Here is a 10,040-nt window from a genome sequence, read left to right as displayed (position 1 = left end):
GGAAATCGTGTTAAAACCAATTACTCATCATGCGTAGACTTGTTAACTTTCCACCCACTACTTTGCTGACTCTTCCAACTGATTGCACGACTTGCTCACATTCTCATCGTGGGTGAACACACGTGTCGTAGAACGCCAAACCAAAACCCTAGTTAGTATCCCCCCATGTGACACGATTGAAATCTCGTGATTGTGGAGTCAGTTGCTGACTTTATGGGACGATGAGTCCATGTATTACTGAGTTGAACATGATTAGCAAATGTTTCGAAACTCATGAATTTAGTGTGTCTGCTAAGACGAGGTATCATCATAACCTAAGACGAGCAAAATTGTGTTGCTAAATTGTTGAATATTGATAGTTGAACCAATATTCTTTGATTTGAGAAAATATTGCTAGTCTGAGCGAATATTGCTAATTGAGTAAATATTGCCGGTTCGAGCGAATATTGCTAGTTCGAGCAAATATTACTAGTTAGAACAAATATTGTTCTTTTGATGAATTGTTGGTAGCTGGACCAAATAAAATATTAATATAAGTTACTGACTGCTGAGTCGAGCAAAATAAATACGAATGTTAATCATGGAATCAACATAAAATTATCAGAGTGTTCAAATCTGCTCAGAATCACGTTTCTGCAGAGTTCTGGATTCAAAACCCTAATTTTACCGAGATGATGATTTACTGCAAATCACATAGGACCGGCTACATGGAATGAAGGATTCACCATATAACGCCCAAATGCTCGAATGAGCAAAAATACCAAAGTCTCTTGAGGACCAGTTGGTGAAAGAATGATTAAATGTTGATTTAATCATTTACTGAAATAATGCTCGTGTGAGCGACAAATCATAAAAACTGATGTAGAAAATATGAGGGACCGACCAAGAGGTCATGAGACCGGCTCTTGGTGGTCGTGGGACCAGTAGATGGTCGTTTGAGTGAACTTCCAATTGTTTGGAAAGAGTTCGAACCTAATATGAGAAACTGAGCAAATTAGGTTAAAATCATTAAAACATGCGGGACTAGCTGTTTGCAAGCCTCAGGGTCACCTTTGGTCGGTCAAGGGGATGTGCCCGTGTCACCATGATGTCCGTGCTTCAGTCCTGAGAATTTTGATATTTTCTGGTGCACGTTTGAGCAACATTTGGAGAAAATATGAAAAATCCATGGTTTTGCTGAAAATGGGAAAAATACATGAGATGATGAAAATAATAAATAAACAAGGAATCACAAGGTGTGGGACCGGCCACGGCTAGGGCATGGCCGGCCGGCTGACACGCGATCCCACATGTTTTTCCCAGTTTTATGTGATTTTATGTATTTTTCTCTGATTTAAGGGAAATTCCATGAAACTGGAGAGTTTGGCGAAATTAGGGAACTTCCATGAGATGAGAGACATAAATTAAAATATAAAATAGGGAACGGGAGTCTGGGACCGACAATGGCCGTGGCATGGCCGGCCGACCAATGGGCGCGGGTCCCAAGGCACTCTTCCCAATTTTATGTAATTTTGATGATTTTAGATAATTTTCATAAAATCAAAGGGATTTGTTGAAAACCAAGATATTTTGTTGAAATCGGGGAGTTTACATGAAATCAAGAAACAAAACACCAAATAATAATAAAATAATGGGCGTGTGGGACCGGCTAGGGCATGGCCGGCTGGCTAGAGCCCGGTCCCACAAGTTTTCCTAATTTTTTAATATTTTCCATGATTTTAGAGAAAATACATGAAATTAGGTAATTTTAGGGAAAATTCATAAAATCAAGGAATTTTCATAATTTGAGAAGGAATAATAAAATAATGGGAGGTGAGGTGTGGGAACGGCCACGACCAAGGTATGACCGGCCGGCCGGCGGTCCCGCTACACCTTTCCCTAATTTTATTATTTTTGATAAACTCATGTGATTTAGATAAAAATACATGAAATTAGGTAATTTTCATGATTTTAGGGAAAATTCTTAAAATCAAGGAGTTTTCATAATTTGAGAAGGAATAATAAAATAATAGGACGTGAGGTGTGGGACCGGCCACGACCAAGACATGGACGGCTTCTGCTCGGTCCCGCGACACCTTTCCCTAATTTTATTATTTTTGATAAGATCATATGATTTAGATAATTTCTTTGAAATAAAGGAAATTTTCTCGAACAAGAGGATTTTCATGAGATCGTGAAGATAGTAAAAATATGATAAAATATAAAATTAGGCGCGGGACTAGTCACGGCATGACTGGCTGGCTGGTGAGCCTAGTCCCCTGGCGCTTTTGCTTAATATTTTATTATTATTATTTTCCCTTCCTATTTTGCATAGGTTCCTCGTTCGTTCGTACTTTTGAAATGCTCGTTCGTGCATTCAAAATGCTGGTCTGTGCATTATCCGCTAATTACACTTGCGCCATTTTTGTCAGGGCTTATTCGATGCTCAGATGCCTGTTTCGTTGAATATTTATTACTAACCTGTGGAATTCTGCTGGGAAGAACCACAGAAGTAACAAAATATAACGAGGAATCGTAGAATATTGCTGGATATTCAAGAGATTGATTGACGACTCGTAGAATATTGTTGGATATTCAGGCGATGGCTCGTAGAATGTTGCTGGATATTCAGACGATTTAAGATAATTAATTGCTGGCTCTATACTAGAAGGGCTTCCTGTCTAGGAGCATTAATTATCTGAGGGTTGAGCAATATGAACTTGCTGGAGTGTCATATTCCTCTTGCATAGTCGGGGAAAACTTGGTTACATCCCGAAGATGTTGTCGCTCTATACTAGCACACATGCTGTCTAGGAGCCGCCCAATCTTTCGATTCTATACAGTATGAGATGTGACGTGGCCTCAGCTGAAAGACTACACATCTACATCTTCTCAGAGAGACTTTCTCCATCAGAGGTGGCATGAGCTTTCATGCATAGAGACATGAGTCTCGATACTCATCCGATTGCCGGATCCGGAGTAATTACTGAAATTGCTCAGTATTCATGAGATGTGTCGTGGCCTCAGCTGAGAGACTACACATCTACATGTACTCTGAGAGACATCCTTCTCAGTCAGAGATTTTATGGCTTGAGATTTCATGCTTTGATGAGAGACATGAGCCTCAATACTCATCCGGTTGCCGAATCTGGGGTATAGTTTTACAATTCTACCCTTTGTCGAAAATCCACCATCTATACTTAGATATACAGAACTCCTATTATCAGTTATAATGACAAGGTTAGTATCATTAGTAGAATAACTAGTGTAAGTTAGTGGTGGACTCAACTGCCCTAGTACCCTCTTTCCAATTGCTCTACTCACATCTTGCTTTGCATCCTGTTTCACTATTTCAGTTACTATCAAATACCTTTGTCGTATCGACACCCTACAAACGATTCTTTGTGTACTCTTTACCATGAATCAGTTTTAGGAAGTCCGTAGAATCAATTCTACACCCACCTTGTCCTTGAGGATCGACCTGTATTTGCACTATACATAATAAGGCACTGTGCACTTGCAGTCATTGTAGGTATCTTTCCCGACCTACAAATTTTTTGGCGCCGCTGCCGGGGACTCGGTAACGGTGTAATTTTTCTGTAATTAACTTTACTGATTCTTAGTTTTGTTATGTATATATGCGTTTAGATTTTCTACTTTCTTGCAGTTTTTATAACTTAGTTGTTCAATCCACCTGTTTATACACTTTCCATATTAGTGGTAGTTGTAGCTTAATTTACATCAGTTGTTGTAGCTTATTAGTCTACTGTGATTCTTTCGCTTTCATAACATATTCTAGCATAATTCAGTTGTGTGTAATCTTTTAGTGTCTTGTAACATACTATTGTAACCACTGAGTAGTATTTACTTAGCTTTTGTTTTTTTCTTATGTTTGATAGTCTTATCTTAGTAGTATTTATTCTATAATATGCATCTCTGTGTTAGTCTAGCTGTAGCTTTTAATCTCAGTCATCCCATCTCAGTCACATATCTACATTCTTTTAGCCTTTTTGTTAGTTAGTTACCTGCATCTGTGTATTGGCATAACTATTTCCTGTTAGTTAAAACTAGTTTCAAATTATTTGAGTCATCCTAAGTGCATCCTGTAGTCTAGATAGTGATTGTATAAATTTATTTGTTATATTAGAGTATTTTGTCATCTGCATCTTAGCCCTGTAAATATTAGTTGTAGCTTTTCATATATCTGCGTCTTTTCGCCTTTTCATTTCAGTTGGTTACTTTGCATGATCATGTACTTGTAGAAGCTCATGTTACTGTCACCTCTATAATATCCATTCCAGCATTCTGCATTTCATCTTAGTTCTTTTTACATCTGCAAGTTGTCTATACTTGCATCAGTCTGTCCTGTTCAGTGCTCTAAGTTCCTATTATTTTTTCGTGTTTTCATACACATTTATGGTTATTGAAATCACTCTTTGAGTTCAACAGGTACCTGTAATATTGTTGTGTGGGTCAAAGAAAGGGAGAAAAAGGAGCAGAACACAGTTGTTATTGTGGATAAATCCGGTTGGTATCATTCTCGAACCTCATTATACCTTATATTTGTATGAATGATAAACCTGATAGCCTGATACACTAGCTGCCTTACTGAGCAATATTCCACACCTGCAATTTTTGGTATCCATGAGCATGATTCTGTGAAATATGAACAACATATCTACATGTTGAATTTTTTATTTCACTAAGAGCTTCTTAATCTCGGCCAGAACCTCTATCTATGTGCATTCATCTGTTGAGTTGTTACCACTGTCTCATGTTATTACAAATTGCTTGATTATATGATTGCTATAACATGATTGATGTGATGTCTAGGCTATGATTGTTTCCTTTTGTGACCAAACTAATCATCTAGTTGGAATCCATCGAGAGGACGTAGTCGACATACCCAGTTCTGAAGTAGACATCCCTGAACAATCTGAGATAATGGGTGAAGAAGTGAACCAGGAGCGTAGTATCAAGGAGTACATGTACCCAACTAGGGAAAGCCAGCCCTCTTGCATCATTCTACCAGCTGATGCTGGCCAGTTTGAACTGAAAGCAAGAACAATTCATATGTTACCTGTGTTTAGAGGGGTTGATGCTGAAAACCCTTACCACCATGTAAGAGATTTTGAAGATATCTGTGGGACTCTGCATTTTAACCAAATGCCGGAAGAGTCTCTCAAACTGAGACTGTTTCCTTTCTCTTTGAAAGAAAAAAGACAAGTCTTGGTTTCATGCCTTACAACCATAGTCCATTAGAACATGGGATGATCTTACAAAAGAATTTTTCAAAAAGTTTTTCCCAAACCATAAGACTGCGACAATTCATCAAAGTCTGAATGGTTTTGTGCAATTAGAAAGTGAGACCTTGGCCAAATACCTGGAGAGATTTAATGAATTATTTCTCCAATGTCCTCACCATGGTTTTGAAAAATTGAGACTTGTGCAAATTTTGTATGAATGCTTAGGTGTCAGTACCCGAACCACAGTTGAGTCAATGTGCAATGGTGCATTTATTGACAAAAGTGCTAATGAGTCTTGGACTTTCTTAATCGATGTCGCTAAAAAGACCCAGCAGTGGAAGTCTATCCGTGAACATATAAAGACTGCCCCTGTATCTAGTCCGACTTTGAAGAAAATGCAAAGGTTGCATCCTTGGCTAGGAGAGTAGAAGCGCTAGAGATGCAGAAAAATGTGAAAACTACTGCCCCTACTCTCCGTGACCAAATTGAAATGGACACTTTCCGCATGCCACAGTTCAGACCACCCAGTAGATAGTTGTCCAGACCTACAAGCATTTCATGAGTCTAGACTTGAACATGCCAATGCTTTGTATCATAAGCAAGAGAACAACCCTTATTCTCAGACCTACAACCAAGGGTGGAGCAATCACCTTAATTTCTCATGGTCTAAAGGGATCGTACAAGGGGGTATAACTAGTAATAACCAAGGATATTCATATCCTAGAAACTCCCAAGTGCAACCACACACACAGTACCCTGTAGAGAAAATGCCTAGATTTGATGATGGTGTGAACCAAATAATCAAAATCTTTTGCAATGTCAAAAGTTAAATGACCAGAGACTTGCAAGTTTAGAACTCAAATTGGGCCAAATCTGTGATGCTCTAAATGAGAGAGAAAAGGGTAAACTCCCAAGTCAATCTCAACAGATTCATAAAAGTGCATTTCAGGCAAGTACGTTATCTTGCAATGAGCCCCTACATGACCAAGTGAATGATGTCACTACTCCGCGTAGTGGTAAAGTTGTTGATAAAATGTAGGTGTAGCACAGTCGAGCGAATCTAAATTCAGACTCGCCATTGCATACAACTCCGGAGAAAACACCTGTTGTAGAAAAGGAATCTGAGCATGACATCGACTCTAAGAATTCCAATGATGTTAATGTCCATATACCTTCTGTTGTGCATTTCGCCCATTTCCTCAAAGGTTGATGCAACAAAAGAAAGGTACCCAATACAATGAGATGTTAGAAATGTTTAAACGAGTCAATATAAACATTCCTTTTCTCGAAGCAATCCAGTATATAGCTTCTTATGCTAAATTCTTGAAAGATTTATGCACACAAACGAGAAAGCTTCATGTGCATAAGCGTGCCTTTCTTACTGAGCAGGTAAGTTCAATCATTCAAAACAAAACACCACCTAAGTTTAAAGACCCGGGTAATCCAACTATTTCATGCACCATAGGTGACCATACAATTGATAGACCTTTGTTAGACTTAGGTGCAAGTGTGAACCTTTTGCCATATTCTGTGTATGAGCAATTAGGTCTTGGGAAGCTGAAACCCACTCATGTTACGCTGAAATTAGCGGACAAATCTGTAAAAATCCCTCGAGGTATTGTTGAATATGTCTTAATCAAGGTTGAAATTTTTTATTTCCCCGTGGACTTCATTTTCTTAGATACTCAACCTGTGCAAAACCCAGATTGTCACATTCATATCACTTTCGGACGTCCTTTCCTGGCGACGTCTAATGCTATTATAAACTGTCGTAATGGAGTGTTGAATTTGTCCTTTGGTAACATGATTGTCGAACTAAATGTTTTTAACATTAGTCAACAACCCATGGATTGTGATGATACTGAATTGCATGAGATTAACGTGATTGAGATGCTGATTCAAGAAAAGAAAAGAATTTGGTTTTGAACTGGGAAAAATGTCATTTCATGGTTAACTCAGGCATAGTCCTAGGGCATATCATTTCTGAAAAAGCATAGAAGTAGATAAATTTAAAGTTGATCTCATTCAACACTTTCCTCAACATCGCTCTGTGAGGGAGATAAGGTCATTCTTAGGCCATGTCGGTTTTTATCGGCGATTCATCAAAGACTTTAGTAAAATTGCAAGACCCTTGTGTAGTCTTCTTGCAAAAGATGTTGCATTTGACTTTGGTGATGCTTGTAAGGAAGCATGAGAGCAATTGAAAGCTATTCTCACATCTGCCCCTATAGTCAGACCACCTGACTGGACCTTGCCATTTGAAATTATGTGTGATGTGTCTGACTATGCTGTAGGAGCTGTTTTAGGACAACGAGTAGACAAACTCCCTTATGTGATCTACTATGCTAGTAAAACACTTAATGATGCTCAACTGAATTATTCAACCACCGAGAAAGAGTTGTTAGTTGTTGTGTTTGCATTGGATAGGTTTAGATCTTATTTGATATGGTCCAAAGTCATCATATATTCTGACCATGCTGCATTGAAATATCTTTTTTCTAAGAAAGATGCCAAGGCTCATCTAATTCGATGGATACTCTTGTTACAAGAGTTCAATCTCGAAATTCGAGATAAGAAAGGGTCGTAAAATGTTGTTGCTGATCACTTGTCTAGGTTGAATGTTGAATATGTTGATGAATCTTTGCTCATTAGAGAGTCATTCCCTGATGAACAACTGATGCTTGTTTCTGAAATGCCTTGGTTTGACGATATTGTTAACTACCTTGCTACAGGTAAAATGCCTTTGCATTGGTCTAGACAAGACCGTTCTAAGTTCTTGTCTAAAGTAAAACACTTCTTTTGGGATGACCCATACTTGTTTAAATACTTCCCTGACCAACTCATCAGGATATGTGTCCCCAATTCTGAACAAAGAGATGTCATCTCTTTCTTCCATGACTATGCATGTGGAGGCCATTTTAGTGCCAAGAAAAAAGCTGCAAAAATCTTGCAGGGCGGTTTCTATTGGCCATCATTGTTTAAAGATAGTCATGCATTTTGTGTTGCTTGTGAACGATGCCAGAAATTAGGAAGTATTTCAAGAAGAAACATGATGCCCTTACAACCCATTTTGATTATATAGTTATTTGATGTGTGGGGTATTGATTTCATGGGTCCCTTTCCTAACTCTGAAGGTAAGTTTTACATTCTTGTTGTTGTTGATTATGTCTCTAAGTGGGTAGAAGCCATTGCTTCCAAAACAAATGACCATAAAGTTGTTCTTTCTTTTCTTAAAGAAAACATTTTCTCTCGTTTTGGAACACCTAGAGCAATAATCAGTGATGGTGGTACTCATTTTTGCAATAGACCTTTTGAATCACTTATACGCAAGTATGGAATCACCCATAAGGTAGCAACACCATACCATCCTCATACCAATGGCCAAGTAGAAGTTTCTAATAGATAAATCAAGCACATCCTTGAAAAGACCGTAATCCAACTAGGAAATATTGGTCTTTACATTTAAATGATGCTTTGTGGGCCTATAGAACTGTATACAAAACTCTTATTGGCATGTCCCCTTATCGACTTGTGTATGGTAAAGCTTGTCACCTACCTGTAGAGTTAGAACATCGTGCATACTGGGATGTTAAGAAATTGAACTTTGATCTTGATAAGGCTGGCACCCAAAGGAAACTTCAACTCAATGAGTTAGAAGAACTAAGAAATGATGCTTATGATAGTGCCAAAATGTACAAACATATAATGAAAGTGTTTCATGACAAGCGCATTCTACGCAAGTCTTTCACGCCTGTTCAAAATTTTTTATTGTACAACACTCGTCTGCGTATCTTTCCAGGTAAGTTACGTTCTGGATGGTACAGACCATTCGTGGTACGAACTGTTTTCCCATATGGAGCTGTAGAACTTGAAAATACAGCAACCAAGAGCATCTTCAAAGTCAATGGTCAGAGATTGAAACCATTTTGGAACCACTTTCAACGGAAGTTGAGACCACTAACTTGGAAGACCCTATTTATGTGGACTAAACTGGTTTACTTGTGTACATACATATGGATTAAACCTCCATTTTCCTTCCATTTTCTTTCATTATGTATAGTTTCTTTTATGTGTGCTAACCAATCTTTTTGTCTTATCGCTAATGTTGTTTGCTTTCAAAAGCATTCACCCATTTATGGATTAGCACCATCATTTCTGCACACGGTAATCTCTTTCCTTTAGTCTACTCTGCAATGTTCTCCCAGTATGTTGTTGTACTTTTGATCATATTTTGAAACATTAAGGACAATGTTAGATTTAGGCGTAGTATTTTGCATATAGAGTTTTTAGTGTTTGCACTTTTTAGATAAAAGTTTCAAAAAATTTGAATTTTTTTGTAAATATTTGCATAAAACCTCCAACTTATAGAGATTTTAGAGTCACTAGCATGCTTCTAGTTATGTTTACACAGATATTCTGACCGAAATAACTGAACTTGGAAGTACTGGAGAACACAATCGGGTTTCTTGTTTGTCATAGCGTTAAAGTTGGATTTAACCATGCCATTGGGCGAATTAGGTGCAGCAAAGTTATTTGGTATTATAGTTGTGATCACCTTTAGTGGAGACTACCTATTTTTATATCAAGCGAGGCACCACCTTCAACTTTTTGTAACTGTCTAAAAAATGTCCTTTTAGAGTGTGTGTCAACGTACGTCAACTCCGGGTAGGAACGGTGAGGTACCCAACTTCGTACCACTTTCAACACTATTTTTGATCTCTTGAGTGCTAATTTTGTCAATCATGAGGATGACATATAAAGATGAAAACTCCTTCTTGTAGTTTGATTCGCAGTTAGCAACATTCTATCCCTCTC

This window comes from Papaver somniferum, chromosome 7, assembly GCF_003573695.1.
Source record: "Papaver somniferum cultivar HN1 chromosome 7, ASM357369v1, whole genome shotgun sequence".
In the NCBI taxonomy this organism is placed as follows: domain Eukaryota; kingdom Viridiplantae; phylum Streptophyta; class Magnoliopsida; order Ranunculales; family Papaveraceae; genus Papaver; species Papaver somniferum.
Note: the sequence above shows the minus strand (reverse complement) of the source record.